General features: G+C 46.7%; 1 protein-coding gene and 1 pseudogene across 1 annotated transcript in view; one reads left to right on the forward strand and one right to left on the reverse strand.

The window, feature by feature from the left end:
• The window catches only part of LOC142245452 (uncharacterized), a 30,233-nt pseudogene extending 14,797 nt beyond the window's left edge, over positions 1-15,436 (forward strand).
• Positions 1-17,144, reverse strand: part of LOC142246722 (uncharacterized) — a 294,524-nt gene that overhangs the window by 162,843 nt on the left and 114,537 nt on the right. The window lies entirely within an intron of this gene.

The raw sequence follows: 17,144 nt of genomic DNA on the forward strand, positions 1-17,144 counted from the left end.
CAGCCCTTCTCCTCAGCCTCACACAGCCCTTCTCCTCAGCCTCACACAGCCCCTCTCTTCAGCCTCACACAGCCCTTCTCCTCAGCCTCACACAGCCCTTCTCCTCAGCCTCACACAGCCCTTCTCCTCAGCCTCACACAGCCCCTCTCTTCAGCCTCACACAGCCCTTCTCCTCAGCCCCTCACCCCAGCCTCAACCCGCTCCGTCCTCACTGTGATCTCTGCAGTCTGAGTCTCCACAGCACTGTGCTTTGGACTCCGCCTACTTCCTGTGACGTCACCCCCCTTCCCGGCGGCAGCTCCTCGGTAGACGTCGAGAGATTCGAGACTATTCCAGAGCGCGGGAAGCAGCAGCACGTGACGAAGACAGGACACTGCTGAGAGAAGATCAGGGTACAGGGCATACATGGGGTGCGGGCTGTATAGGGGGGTACATGGGGTGCGGTCTGCATATGGAGGTATATAGGGTGTGGTCTGTATATGGGATGTGGGTTGTATATGGTGTGAGGGCTTTATATGGTGGTATATGGGGTGTGCGCTGTAAAGGGGGGTATAGGGGGGTATATGGGGTGCGGGTTGTATAGGGGGGTATATGGGGTGCGGGTTGTATAGGGGGGTATATGGGGTGCGGGCTGTATAGGGGGGTATATGGGGTGCGGGTTGTATAGGGGGGTATATGGGATGCGGGCTGTATAGGGAGGTATATGAGGTGCGGGGGGTATATGGGGTGCGGGCTGTATAGGGGGGTATAAGGGGTGCGGGCTGTATAGGGGGGTATATGGGGTGCGGGCTGTATAGGGGGGTATATGGGGTGCGGGCTGTATAGGGGGTATATGGGGTGCGGGCTATATAGGGGGGTATATGGGGTGCGGGCTGTATAGGGGGTATATGGGGTGCGGGCTGTATAGGGGGTATATGGGGTGCGGGCTGTATAGGGGGTTATATGGGGTGCGGGCTGTATAGGGGGGTTATATGGGGTGTGGGCTGTATAGAAGGGTATATGGGGTGCGGGCTGTATAGGGGGGTATATGGGGTGCGGGCTGTATAGAAGGGTATATGGGGTGCGGGCTGTATAAGGGGGTATATGGGGTGCGGGCTGTATAAGGGGGTATATGGGGTGCGGGCTGTATAGGGGGGTATATGGGGTGCGGGCTGTATAGGGGGGTATATGGGGTGCGGGCTGTATAGGGGGTATATGGGGTGCGGGCTGTATAGGGGGGTATATGGGGTGCGGGCTGTATAAGGGGGTATATGGGGTGCGGGCTGTATATGGGGGTATATGGGGTGCGGGCTGTATAGGGGGGTATATGGGGTGCGGGCTGTATAGGGGGTATATGGGGTGCGGGCTGTATAGGGGGTTATATGGGGTGCGGGCTGTATAGGGGGTTATATGGGGTGCGGGCTGTATAGGGGGTTATATGGGGTGCGGGCTGTATATGGGGGTATATGGGGTGCGGGCTGTATATGGGGGTATATGGGGTGCGGGCTGTATATGGGGGTATATGGGGTGTGGGCTGTATATGGGGTATATGGGTGCGGGCTGTATATGGGCTGTGGGCTCTATACGGGGGTGCAGACTGTTGTATTACATTTTTGTTTGGGTGGGAGGATCGGTGGCAAAATATCTCATGGCTTCTTCCCTGATCTTTTCTGACCTTACCAACGCCCCTGACAGCCCCTATGGTAAATATATTGGCTCTGGTCCACTTGCGATTTTCATGTGCGAGTGCGATTCGATAAAAAGTCGGATCGCACTTGCACCAGTGTTAAGCTATGAGACAGTATCCTCGTGCTTAATTTTCTACAGCACGAATCGTGCTCTCAGTGCAATCGCAGCATGCTGCGTTTTGCACAGAGTCTCGGCTCACGCGTGTGTAAAATCGCACTGCACTCGCATGTTATGCGAGTGCAGTGCACGGAGAGACAAATAACGGAGGAGATGGGAGAAAGTGCTCCCTCCATCTTCTCCGCTCCTTTGATGCGATCGCATTACAGTCGCATGACCCTCAGCTGACACCCGCAGCAGAGGGTCATTAGCATATTGTTTCCGATGCTGTCGCATCGGAAGCGGTGTGCAAGTGGACAAGAACCCTAAGTGGTATAAACGGTACTGGATCTCGGCTCTCACATCTCATATTGGTCTGCAAATATTTTAATAGGTCATCTGTGCATCATGTTCAATTTATACAATAAAAAGGGACAGGAGTCATGGGAAATGACATTGCATTGTAATAGGATTCCTGTGACTGTTATTTTCTCATTGTGTCTGGGAATTAGATTTCCTTGAAGTTCCACATCACAATCCAGAGGTGCAGGGAGAACATCAACAGGAAAAGCCATAAAATGCAGTTATCCTGCTCCCTCCCCTGGAGGTGACTTTACTGGATAGGGGGATGAGCAACAAAGGATGAGACAGGTCTTTACAAACAAATGGAAGACTAAAGGTGGCTTTACACACTGCAACATCGCAAACGACATCGCTGTAACGTCACCGGTTTTGTGACATAATAGCGACCTCCCCAGCGACATTGCAGTGTGTGAAACACATCAGCAACCTGGCCCCTGCTGTGAAGTTGCTGATCGCTACAAATCTTTCAGGACCATTCTTTGGTCCTTTGTTTCCCGCTGTGCAGCATGATCGCTAGAAAGTTTCAGTGTGTAAAGGGGACTTTACAGCGACTTTGTTAGCGACTTCCCTTTCAAAAAGCTGCTTTACAACGTCCCCAATGACTAGCTAGGTCGTTCTGCAGGTCCGGATTGCTGTTGCGTCGTTGGCCAGGTTTGCCTGTTTGACAGCTCACCAGCGACTCACCAGAGACTTTGTAGCGATCCTGGCCAGGTTGGGATCGCTGGTGGGATCGCTGAAAGTCTCAGTGTGTAAAGGGGCCTTTATTTCTGCCTCCCTCCCCCATACCCCTACTCACAAGGATAGTGTGAGAAAACATATGGACACACGGAGGGTGGTTGTAACCCAAAATGAAAACCAGTAGAAAAATCTAATACTGGTTGTCGGCCGTAGCGCCCCTTGTGGGTAGGGACTGGAGTTGGATGCGAGACGACTATGCAGTCTAGTGTGGCAGATCCGATAGCGTCGCTACTGCCTGTTCCTGGGAGGACGTGGAACTGCACGGGGACTGGATTGACTCTCACAGACGTCTCCGTTGGGCTAGGCCGGGCAGTGGCAGGAGGACAGGGAGCATCCACAATAATAACAGCTGAGGTGAACTTAGAGGAAATGCGGCTGTTGGTGTTTGATACTAATGAAGCGTACTATGAGATGTGCCCGCTACTTCTCGTGTAAAGTTGCCTTCCAGAAACTGTAGTAAAGAACTGTTGTGTAAAGGCCACTTTACACACTGCGATATCGGTACCGATATCGCTAGTGTGGGTACCCGCCCTCATCTGTTGTGCGAAACGGGCAAATCGCTGCCCGTGGCGCACAACTTCGCCCAGAGCAGTCACACATACTTACCTTCCCTGCGACGTCGCTGTGACCGGCGAACCGCCTCCTTTCTAAGGGGGGCGGTCCGTGCGGCGTCACAGCAGCGTCACTGAACCGCCGCCCAATAGCGGCGGAGATGAGCGGGACGTAACATCCCGCCCACCTCCTTCCTTCCGCATTGTGGCCGGGAGGCAGGTAGGGGAGCTTCCTCGTTACTGCGGCGTCACACGCAGCGTTGTGTGCTTCCGCAGCAACGAAGAACAACTTCGTTACTGCTGCAGTAACGATAATCGAGAATGGACCCCCATGTCACCGATGTGCGATTTTGCACTTTTTTGCGACGATGCAAAATCGCTCATAGGTGTCACACGCAACGGCATCGCTAATGCGGCAGGAGGTGCGTCACGAATTCCGTGACCCCAACGACTTAGCATTAGCGATGTCGTAGTGTGTAAAGCCCCCCTTAAGGCTCAGCACACACGGCGAGTAATACGGAGAGAGTGGAATGTGATAAAAATCGCATTCCACTCAGACCAATATTACTCTATGGGGCCACTCCTATGAGCGATTGTTTTCTCAGACCTAATCGGACCGAGAAAACAGTCGCAGCATTCTGCGGGTGGAATGCGATCCTGTTTCACTCCCACCCATACAAGTTTATGGGGCGAGAGAAACATCGCATTGCACTCACGTTACATAGGTGTAACGCGAGAGCAGTGCAATTCTTACATCAGTTGGCAATGGAGGAGATGGGGAGATAAATCCCTCCCCTCTGCAGCGCTGGCTCTCCCCTCTGCAGCTGTGGTCTGGTCACACGATCGGACCACAGTCACATGACACTCAGCTCCCACTGGGGTGCGAGCGTGAGCCGAGTGTCATGCAAGGACGCTCGGTAATCACTGTGTGGCCTCAGCCTAAGGCCTAAGCCACACGGCGAGAAAATCGGTGCTAGTGGAGTGCGATAAAACATCGCATTCCCCTCGGACCAATTCTAGCCTGTGTGTCAGCACACATGAGCGATTATTTTCTCAGCCCTAATCGGACCGAGAAAACAATCGCAGCATGCTGCGATTGTAAGCAGAGACTCTTTCTCTCGCACCTATTCAAGTGAATGGGGCGAGAGAAAAATCGCACTGCACTCGCGGTACACCGGTGTACTGCCAGTGCAGTGCGAGAATGGCAATAGCCGACTACGGAGGAGAGAGGGATAGAAATCCCTCCCTCCCCTCCTGAGAGCCAGCCCGCCCCCCGCAGCTGAGGTCTGCTCGCAGGGTCGGACCTCAGATGTAGGCACACTCGTATGACACTCGGCTCCTGCTGTGCTGCCAGCACAAGCCGAGTCTCATGCGAGCATCGCAGTAGTGCCCCGTGTGGCCCCAGCCTAATAAGAACTCAGTCTCCGTTTCCTCCACGATCTGGTCCTGGCCTGCCCAAGACAGTGGCAAGAAGCGTCCCTCCTGAGAGGAATGAACAGCACCGCACCTCTCCACACACCCAGCCAGGACCACAACAGTTTTCCTCTGAAGTGGGGCCAGGTCGCCTATCGGAAGGAAGCCTTTGCCTGTGACTACCGCCTACTGGCCCCACTTCACATTATCACAGTAGGGGCTGGGGCACAGACAGCACTGGGAGATCATAGACATCACAAGAGCACACAGCACTGGGGGTGGCACACAGCACTGTGGGGGAAGGCATGTTCAGGATGGTGGGACGGGAGCCCAACATGTGCTAACCCTGCCCACAAAGTAAGTTCTCAGCGCGAGGACCTAAATGTTTGCCCACGCAGCGTTCATTAATGAATGCTGCGTGCGCATCCTCGCAGTGTACATGGGGATTTAAAGGGATGGCATCCAGCATATTGCGGCTGCCAGCCTGAGCGCTTCGGTCCCCAGCAATCTGCCTGGGGGCTACAGAAAAGGTCCCCACCCCTGGCTTAGACCATACTGAGCTGCAAATATAAATAAAAAAGGAACAGATCTGTCTAACAGCAAATTAATAGCACTTAAAAAAATGTTTCGGACACCATTAAACAAGATAATACTATATACCCAAAAACTACAACATTTCCAAACAAAACCATTCACATTTGATAAAAAAAAAAAAATGTTAGGGTATCTGAAACGTCAAGACAAAATAATGAAAGACATCACTTTGTCGTAATGTGGTACATTTATCGGACCCTGCTCCAGAGACGCCTGCTTCTACCACTAGGTGCCGCTGTACTGACTCTCAGGGCAGCACTGGTGATATAGGAGGTGGTGATGTTTTTTGCAATTGGCTCAGTTGCCACACGAGAGTCTAATAAAAGCATCCATCTAGAACATTCCAGAAGAGTTTTCCTTCTGTTTGTGACTTTTACATTTATTATTTTCACAGTTTTGAAATCGAGGCAAATATCCAAGGAAGATTCATCTTGAAGCCATAATGGAGAAAGGAGAAAGGGATGTGTGGGGAGATGAACGGCGCAAAGAGGAGGATCCTACAGGTAATCGCTCCGGCAAGGAGTAATGACTAGTGATGGCCGGACCCGCAGATATTCGGGATCGGCAGATGCAACCAGGTCTATAGGGACCTGAATCAGGCGCTTTAAAATGGTGATAGAAGAAATAGGGGGATTAGAGCAAGCACACTATACTTACCAGTCTCCCAGCTGTAACGCTACTTCCAGGGCCGCTCATTATCCTTCATACATATGCACTGCTTCCCTCGTCCACTGGTTGTCCCGGTGTTTGTGATTGGTTGCAGTCATACTGCGCCCCCCACCCTGTGTGACCGCATGTCTGACTGCTTTCAATCACAGATGCTGTGTGAGTGCCTAGATTAGTGTAAAAATAAATAAATAAAATTGGCTTAGGGTCCCCCCATATTAGGATACGTAGCACAGATAAAGCATACGGCTGCAGCACCCAGCCGTGTGCTTATCTTGGCTTTGTAACAAAATAAGAAGGACCGCATGCGGCTTTTTATAATTAAATAAATATTTTCTAAAAATCAGCATGCGGTCCCCCTCAGTTTTGATATCCAGCCATGATATAGCCGACAGCTGGGAGCTGGTATTCTCAGGCTGGACCTCCAACCTAAAAATAACAGTTTGCAGCCATCCAGGATTGTCGCATCCTTTCGAGGAGCAATCCCAGCACCTTACCCAACTCATCCCAATTGCCCTGGTGTGGTGGCAATTGCGGTAATAAGGGTTTAATGACAGCTCAGCTGCTGCTAAGCCCTAGAGGCATCTATGTGACTCTCCTTCCCCCATTACTAATGTGTAAGTGAAAAGGATTAAACACGAAACACCAAAAAATCCTTTATTTGAAATAAAATACAAAAAATACACCCTCTTTCACAATTTATTAACCCCCAAAACACCCTGTTCTGAAGTAATCCACACAATATCCCACAAGGAACATGACCACACACTGTGGGCTTTAGGCAAAGACTGAGTTGCAACAATGAACAGTGACATCACTCAAATTATTTGCGGTCACAGCTGGAGGTTCCCACTGTATCTCAGTGCCGTTATACCTGATATAGCAAAATCCTGCTGGTTAGTTCACTTAAAAAAAAAAAAAAACCTAAAACAAACAGTTTTAAGGTACCGTATTTTTCGGCCTATAAGACGCACTTTTTTTCCCCCCAAATGTTGGGGGAAAGTGGGGGGTGCATTTTATAGTCTGAATAAGGGTGGAGCGGGTCATCGGGGGCACGAGCAGGCTGTAGCAACCTGCCATGACCATGTGGGCCCGCTCATTACATATGCATGCCCATCCCCCCGCCCATCTCAGCGCTGAAGCCGACGCTGACAGGTGGGCGGGGACGCGCGCATAGTAAAGAGCCGGTCCGCATGATCACCCCTGGCAACTACAGCCTGGAGTGATCATGTGTGGCTGTATTCACTGCTCCCCGTGCGTCATTATCAGCGCGGGGTGCAGTGAATCAGTAAACTCACCCGTCACCGTTCCCCTACAGCTTCGTGATGTCTTCCTGTCTGTGCCGGTCACCTGATCTTTGTAGAGAGCGGTGAGCACAGCGATGACGTCATCGCTGTGCGCGCCGCTAGTGTCCACACAGATCAGCTGACCGGCACAGACAGGAAGACATCGCGATGCTGCAGGGGAATGGCACCACACAAGTCAGCGACACTGCTGCTGTGACAGAAAGGAAGATGATCGATGTTGCAGGGAGTGAGGAAAGGTGATTATAAACGTTTATTTTTTTTTCTCTGTGCCATAGGATACAGGCCATATACCAGGATGGGGGTATATTATGAGCAGGATGCTGGTATATGAGCACAATGGGGGCATATAGCAGGATGGGAGTATATGAGCAGGATGGCTGGGGGTATATGAGCAGGATGGCTGGGGGTATATGAGCAGGATGGCTGGGGGTATATGAGCGGGATGGCTGGGGGTATATGAGCAGGATGGCTGGGGGTATATGAGCAGGATGGCTGGGGGTATATGAGCAGGATGGCTGGGGGTATATGAGCAGGATGGCTGGGGGTATATGAGCAGGATGGATGCGGGTATATGAGCAGGATGCGGGTATATGAGCAGGATGCGGGTATATGAGCAGGATGCGGGTATATGAGCAGGATGCGGGTATATGAGCAGTATGGGAGTATAGGAGCAGTATCATATACAAGGCAGGAGGATCATTACCAGGATGGGGTACCTTAGTAGAGAATTTGGGGACATTACCTCCATAACAGTGTCAGCAGCAGATCTTCGTCCCATAACACTGTGTCATGACCACATTTTTTGCTTAAAATTTTATTTTCCTATTTTCCTCCTCTAAAACCAGGGTGTGTCTTATAGTCCGGTGCGTCTTATAGTCCGAAAAATACGGTAATTGCCTCATAGTTTGTCACGGCATGACTTCACCTGTTGTGCCTGGTCCAAGAATTCACCTTGCGAGCTGCTTAGCACAGGGAGAACACCAAATTAACGCTACAATGCAGGGCCATGGCGCTAGGGAGAGGGGAATGGGGTCACCTCCCAGCATTTACGTGAGGCTGATACCTGCACTCCCTAACGTCTCTAGACAAGTCCTTCCCTCCGCATGAGGATCACGTGCTTAAGCTTTCGCTGACTCTGAAATCACCCTGACAAGTGAAGGCCAATAAGACGCTAGTCTTGTCACTGCAATTAGACAACATGAGGTAAGGTTGCTTTACACGCTGCGATCTCGCTAGCGAGATGGCTAGCGTGCGTACCCGCCCCCATCGGTTGTGCGTCACGGGCAAATCGCTGCCCGTGGCGCGCAACATCGCTCGGACCCATCACACATACCTGCCTAGCAACGTCGCTGTGACCGGCAAACCACCTCCTTTCTAAGGACCTCCTTCACTAAGCGACCGCCCAATCAAAGCGGGGGGCGGAGATAAGCGGGACGAACATCCCGCTCACCTCCTTCCTCATTGCTGGCGGGACGCAGGTAAGGTGAGGTTCCTCATTCCTGCGGTGTCACAATAGCGATGTGTGCTGCCGCAGGAACGACGAACAACATCGTACCTGCAGTAGCAGCGATAATTGGGAATAGGGGAGCATGTCAACGATTAGCGATTTTGAACGATTTTGCGACCTTTTCCGATCGCACGTAGGTGTCACACGCAATGACATCGCTAACGAGGCCGGATGTGCGTCACGAATTCCGTTACCCCAACGACATCGCTTTAGCGATGTCGCTGCGTGTAAAGCGGCCTGTAGGAAAGACAAACAGGAGGAAAGACACAACAAATAACACTGCAGCCGGGAACTTCAGCTGCAACTGAAGTGACACCTCAGCTTTCTTCAGGAACTGGCTCCTTCCAAGTGGACAGTATAGGTATGAGCTATAGCCGACATAGGAAGGCGTGAGGAAGAAGATTTTTATAGCAGAAGGGAGTGGTTGCAGTTGAGATTACAAATACCTGTTAGATCACTGTAGCATACAAGTGAACCTTAACCTTTTCACTGCCTGAAGGAAATTAAATACACTCCAACTCTGCAAACGACAAGCAGACAGAAGCAGATCTGCGATCAACAACACACTGTGACCTTCTGATCCCAGATCCCCTCTGAGGTCACATCAGGTTGTGGCACACTCATGACATAGTCACAGCCAGGACTAGATTATAAGAGAAAGCAGAAAATTCCCTGCGTTTATCCATCCTTATGTGTGCTGCAATGCCATCGCTTCCTAATACATGAATATGTGGCTCCTCCACCCTGCACTGTGCAACTTGAGGTAGTCACCGAGGCGGTGCAAGGAGCTGTAACAGGCACTGCTCAGAGAGAGAGATGTCTGATACAAGGGGCTGCTGATAAGTCTTTGGCTTTGTGATCTTTTTTTGTTTCCGGTAAATGGGAAAGATAGGGATGCACAGCACAAAATCAAAAACAGTTGAGTGCAGCCTATGTGTAGAACAATGATGCAAGCAAAAGAGAGGAAAAAGTACACATGATAGGGGCGCACATCAGGATCATACAATGTTTAAATATATAATAAATTTTATTGGGTCAAAAAACAAAAGACAAGGACATCATAAAAACCTTTTAAAATACACATATTACATATGACCTCACTAATACTCCAATTGAAATGAATAACATTCCATATAGATAAACAAATAATGGTTCAATCCATAAACAACAGTGTATGGCATGCAAAGGACCCTTCTTAATCAGAAAATGAGGACAAATTACCTAGTGAGACAATTAATACTAAGGTAGTATGCAACGTAGAGAGAGCCCTCAAATTGGTAGTCCAAAGGTTATAACATGACTAAGGACTGTGTCCGTATCAATAATATACAAATCCGGCCCCTCCAAATGCCCCCCTAGCACTATATCTGAAGCAATGTAGATTATACATAACAGTGTGAGATATGGTAATCAATCAAAAAGTGACCAAATACTGGGTGAGCTGGATGCAATTGGATAAAAAGAGGACGCATGACATCAGATAGAAATGTGGAACAACAGGTCCCAGCCAGGAAATATCACTGTGCCCATGCAACCAGGAACCGCTGATCACACTTACTGCTTAGTGATCTATAACAAAGGGTGCCAGGGATGCCTAGGCTGACATAGTTATAAGTACAAGGGGAGTACACAGGCTCTCCACCCATATGAAATGCATGTGCCTTGGCACAAGCAAAGGAATATTTGTCAGGCACAAAGGAGGATCACAAAGGCATACCCATTAATCATACAAGCAGTATGGGGGTCAAACAGGTGCGGTTACCAGCCGGGCCCGGCGCAGTCAAAGAAAGGCATGCATGGATCGTGCAGAGGAGTAAAAGCGAGGTCAGAAAAAAGCCCAACGCGTTGCGCTGACTAGCAGCTTCGTCAGGGGAGGTATGAGACAAAAGGACCCACAACACACATATATATATATACAGGTAACAATTAGGTGATTACTTGCCGATTGTCGTTTAATCAGTTACAGCTGCCTGAGGTCACTAGGCGCCATAGCGGTTTACTTATAGAGAAGCGAGCGAACGCACAGTGCATGGTGGTGCCTGTGCAGACGGAACCGGAAGTCTAAAAGTGCACGTGACGACACAGTAGCCACGTGCACACAACCAGGAAATAGAACATGTAAACAGATCGTAAAGCGCATGCGCGAGCCGTGCATGGTAGGAGGCGTCCCTCCCAGCAGCACAGGCAGATCCAACGCAGCATATAGAGTCAGGGGGCATAGATATGCACGAGCGCAAGTGCTGGAGAAGACGAGAATCTGCGTTCGAGTCCAAATAGTATGCACTTACATAGATGAACATTCCTAAGGGTGAACAGGGGTAGATTTATAGGCACCAACTATATCTGCGATTAAGGAGGACAAGTCAGATGAAATAGGAATATGTATTTTTAGAAAAAACACCGTGCCAGTACTCAATAGTAGATATGAACAGTCTATATTACAGGCATGGTTAAAGTATGACAACAATGATCTTTGAGTGGGCATATAATAAGTGTCAGCACGATCCCAATAATACATATAAGATCAAATCTCAGGTGATCATGGTATACTAAAACTCAATTATAGAGCAAAAGCATCACCCTCAAATAGGAATTAGAATTTGTAGAGTACGATTTAAACAACCATAGATCAGTACAATATAATCCCCATGAAGGTCGAGGACCCATTAGCATTCATCCCAGGGTTAGTCCCAAAGCATCATAAAGGAGGGGGGTAACCTGATAAATGCTTTCAGTCCCCACATAGAACACCATAGGACCGAATGAAATTTGACCATAGTTGGACTCATGCCATATTTCTGAAATAATCAAAGACAGAGACGGACACTACAATCCACCAACACTGCCCTTTCTAATACATCTAGGACGGGATAGAGGGCATAGATCGTGCAATGATATGTCGCAGACATTGGGGGATCAATGCCCTTCATATTCCACAGTTAAGAATTGGGTTGCCAAATTTAAAATGGGCCACTTCAGCACCAATGATGAGAAACGTCCTGCACAACTGAGAGTGGTTGTTGTTTTTGTTGTTGCTGAAAACAAGGAGAAGTCAAAAGAGTGGAGGCACAGTGGTTCTCCTTGTCCAAAGAAGTTTAGGCTGCAAAAATCAGCCACTAAGGTGATGGCATCTGTGTTCTGGGATAAGGAGGGTGTGCTGCTAGTGGACAACCTTCAAAAGGTGTCCACCATCAATGCAAGGAATTACATTGAACTTTTGGACCAACTGAAAGCAGCTCTGAAGGCCAAAAGGCGTGGCAAGCTGTCCAAAGGAATCTTGTTCCTGCAAGAGAACGCCTCCGCTCACACTGCACAAGCGACCACGGCAAAACTGACAGAGCTGGGCTTCCAGCTGGTTAACCACCCACCTTATTCACCAGATCTAGCTCCCTCCGACTATCATCTGTTTCCAAACCTGAAGAAACACCTTAAGGTACCAAATTTCACACCATTTCTGATGCCACTGCTACGGATGCCTGGTTTGAGGCACAACCGAAATCCTTCTTTTTGCTAGGCTTACAGAACCAGGAATACTGATGTAAGAAGTGTGTTGACATTAGTGGAGAGTATTTGAAATAAATGTAAAGTTTCATCATCCAATCTCGTTTCTTTCTGGGTAAAGCCAAATACTTATCAGCAGCCCCTCTACTGTCCCTGAAGACTGAAAGCGACCGGCTGCAGGGAGAATATAACTGATGATATAACAAGTTTATTGAGGCTCATTAACTTTCATTTTGATTTATACTGATGGTTTTTCTGTTCTCTTATCCGGTTTCATATTGCAGAACATGCTCTATTTACACAAAGGGATACGTTGCTAACAATGATTATTTTTACGCACATATAAAATATTCGATCACTTTGAGTTATTAATAATATTGTTACATACAATTTCTATGACATTTTCTACTTTCTTATATTTGTAATTTTCATATTTAGATTACTTAAATTTTTAAGTTTATTTTGTTTAAAAATGAAATCCGGTTTCTTCTTGGCAGATAACTGTACCAGCAGCTCCGAAGGACATCTGATATCTTCATATTGTAAAGCAGATAATTGTAGCAACACACAAGATACATATGAAGAGCATGGAAACATCTCAAATATACTCTCAGTCCATCAAAGGAAAGAACTATCACCTGATCCTGTTAAAGAACTATCTCCTAATCCACCACAGACTGTTAAGCAAAACAATAGTGTCAGAGATGTGAAAGATCAAACAGCGCACACAAGGTTGAAAACCATTTCATGCTCCGAATGTGAGAAATGTTTTACAGATAAAAAGATATTTGCTTATCATTGGAGAAATCACATAGGAGTGAAGGCATTTTCATGCTCAGAATGTGGGAAATGTTTTATTGGCAAATCTCATCTTCATAGACATGAGAGAATTCACACAGGGGAGAAGCCATTTGCATGTTCAGAATGTGGGAAATGTTTTAATAGCAAATCTAATCTTCTTAAACATGAGAGAATTCACACAGGGGAGAAGCCATTTTCATGTTCAGAATGTGGGAAATGTTTTACAGATAGATGTTCTTTTGTTACACATGAGAGAATTCACATAGGGGAGAAGCCATTTTCATGTTCAGAATGTGGGAAATGTTTTAATATCAAATCTAATCTTCTTAAACATGAGAGAATTCACACAGGGGAGAAGCCATTTTCATGTTCAGAATGTGGGAAATGTTTTAATAGCAAATCTTATCTTCTTACACATGAGAGATTTCACACAGGGAAGAAGCCATTTTCATGTTCAGAATGTGGGAAATGTTTCACAGATAGACCTTCTCTTCTTAGACATGAGAGAATTCACACAGGGGTGAAGCCATTTTCATGCTCAGAATGTGGGAAATGTTTTACAGATAGACCTTCTCTTCTTAGACATGAGAGAATTCACACAGGGGAGAAGCCATTTTCATGTTCAGAATGTGGGAAATGTTTTACAGGTAGGCCTTCTCTTCTTCGACATGAGAGAATTCACACAGGGGAGAAGCCATTTTCATGTTCAGAATGTGGGAAATGTTTTAATATCAAATCTCATCTTCTTAAACATGAGCAAATTCACACAGGGGAGAGGCCATTTTCATGTTCAGAATGTGGGAAATGTTTTATGACAAAATTTTCTCTTCTTGGACATGAGCGAATTCACACAGAGGAGAAGCCATTTTCATGCTCAGAATGTGGGAAATGTTTTAATATCAAATCTAATCTTCTTAAACATGAGCAAATTCACACAGAGGAGAAGACATTTTCATGTTCAGAATGTGGTAAATGTTTTATGACAAAATTTTCTCTTCTTGGACATGAGCGAATTCACACAGAGGAGAAGCCATTTTCATGCTCAGAATGTGGGAAATGTTTTAATATCAAATCTAATCTTCTTAAACATGGTAGAATTCACAGAGAGGTGAAGCCATTTTCATGCTCAGAATGTGGGAAATGTTTTAATAGCAAATCTCATCTTCTTAAACATGGTAGAATTCACACAGGGGAGAAGCCATTTTCATGCTCAGAATGTGGGAAATGTTTTACAGAAAGATCTTCTCTTCTTAGACATGATAGAATTCACACAGGGGTGAAGCCATTTTCATGCTCAGAATGTGGGAAATGTTTTACAGAAAGATCTTCTCTTCTTAGACATGAGAGAATTCACACAGGGGAGAAGCCATTTTCATGCTCAGAATGTGGGAAATGTTTTCATATCAAACGTAACCTTCGTACACATGAGAAAATTCACACAGAAAAGTAATTTTCATGTTCAGAATGTGGGAAATGTTTTATTAGGAAATTATACCTTGTTAGACATCAAAGAACTCACACTGGGAAGAAGCTATTTTAAGCCCTTGGTGACTAAACCATTTTTTTTTTGTTTTGTTTTCTGATAATGGTTTTTATTATCTGCCGTGTTCTATTTTATGTTAGTCATACATTTAAGTTACTATGTTTGACTTTTATGTTTAAACCAGGGGTCGGGATTATTTGTAAATTTCTACTAACCTTCGACAGCAGCACAAAATTAGCAATGAGAAAATTACCCTCCTATATTTGATCAAGCAATTAATTAAAGGGAACCTATCAGGTCCCATATGCCTTGTAACCTACAACCAGGGTGCTGTGTGGCCTAGAAATCCCTTCCTACCCATCCCTGTATTGTAATTTTGTGTAAAATTAATTTGTAAAAAAAAAAGTTTTATAAGTTGCATGTTCCATATGTAAATGAGCAGAATGACTAGTCCCGTGGGCATTGCTTCACCCCGTCTTTTTTGCCCTCTTTCTGTGGTAACACGCCCATGTAGGCAGAATACCATGGATTTACATGAGCGACATCACCATGAGCTCCTGAAAATCGTGCGCACTTCTTATTTGCGCAGCTTTCTTATCCGGGTGTACGCTTGTCGGATTCACAAGCGCACTGCGCGTGATCTGAAGCCTCCTGCTCTTCAGACCATGCACAAATAGAACAAACAGAGCAGTGTATATGGATTTCATCGAAGATGATATGCAACAACTTCAATAAACATATGCATAAAGGAGAAACAGAAGTCTTTTAATTTGCCTGAATAGCCCTATACCCCATGATCACAAAATCACCAATCATACGCGCTAGTGCACCTGAAAATTATTTTAATTGGTCAGACACAAGAAATAACAGGGGTATAGACAATCATAAAACATTAAGAAAAGGTTTTTAGACAAGGAGAGGTGAATAGATTCCCCATGTGGGGCCGCATGCAAAAGGTATAGAGGTATAGGAGATATACTAGCTCCCCACAATGGTACATGCTGACCAATAAGGTAAGATTCAATATACAGCCAGCTTACCCCCAAAGGGGTGATACACTGAACAGAAACACAGAGTTTAAATATCAGTAAAACAGAGGGTGCATACATAATCCCCACAGCACAAGAACCAAGAAGGGGCTTACCAGAGTGGATGAGAACACATGCGGGCACACATGGGGAACAGTCCCAACACGTTTTTCGTGTAATGACTTCCTTGGGGGACCGTGGACAACAAGGGGACATGTGAGTATTATATCTGCAGCACCTGTCACGGTTCCATGGGGCAGGGATGCACGGCACCGGTGTGGGCGGCTACTCCAGCGTCGCCTGGGCTAGGGAAACTCCCTTAGTGACGTCAATGTTACCCAGGGGACGCTGAGAGGAGAGCCGCACCCACTGCGCATGTGCAATCCCGCAACCAGGGAGCGTGACTGCAGATGCCATGTCATATACTGGCAAGAGTAAAGGCAAGTCGTACAGTTTATACAAAACAGGCTAAGAGCATCATAAAAAATAGGAATAATTAACACTTCATTGTAGTTATAGTATCGCAGCAATAGCTGAGATTACACATATGAAGTAGATCACCATATCATAATATAAGTTAATAATACAACTGTAGAGTGATAGAATAAGTTCATACTCAGTGATGATCATATATAGAAGCTTTTTTCCTTCTTTTCCTTTCTATCTTTCTCTCTTTTTTTACTGAGCAGTAGGACAATGGTTTTAGGTATGACATAGGGGTCATCAGGCAAGGACACAAAATAGGAAAGACGAGGTAAACTGTGAAAAAAACAAATACAGGGGAAAAATTTTAATTTATAAAAGGAAAAAATAAAAATGATTAAAAAGACTCGAAAAAAGCGACCGACACATAGATCACACAACCAACATAGAGCCCATTAAAGCCAATAAATCGCAGAAGAGACATGCTGGATCATAAGAAAGACGCAAAAGTCTGTCTCTCATTCAATCCACTGGGTACCACTGTGTCGAGAAGAAAAATCCACCGAAATTCCGCCCGTACCAACACCTTATGAATATCCCCACCTCTTAGTCCAAGGTGCACCCGGTCGATCCCCCTCACCTTAAAGCCTGAGGGGTCCGAACCGTGATTCAACCTGAAGTGGCGGGGAATAGTCTTTAGGGTATCAACATCCTCTGGTTTTGCCTGCTTGGCGGCAATAATATCCCTGATATGCTCCCTCGTCCGGACCCTAAGTTCACGACTTGTGAGTCCGACATATATTAAATTGCATTCACACATGGCGTAATAAATTACGCCCGTGCTGCTGCAAGAAATATAGTGTCGGATCTCGAACGTTTTCGATCCATTGGAGGAAGCAAAGAATGTCGCCCTGATAATGTTGCCATGACGGCACGTGAGGCATGAGCCACATGGAAAGGATCCACATCTGGAACGTCCAGTCGAGAATGGTAATTTATTTCGTG

The sequence above is a fragment of the Anomaloglossus baeobatrachus genome, chromosome 7 (assembly GCF_048569485.1).
Source record: "Anomaloglossus baeobatrachus isolate aAnoBae1 chromosome 7, aAnoBae1.hap1, whole genome shotgun sequence".
In the NCBI taxonomy this organism is placed as follows: domain Eukaryota; kingdom Metazoa; phylum Chordata; class Amphibia; order Anura; family Aromobatidae; genus Anomaloglossus; species Anomaloglossus baeobatrachus.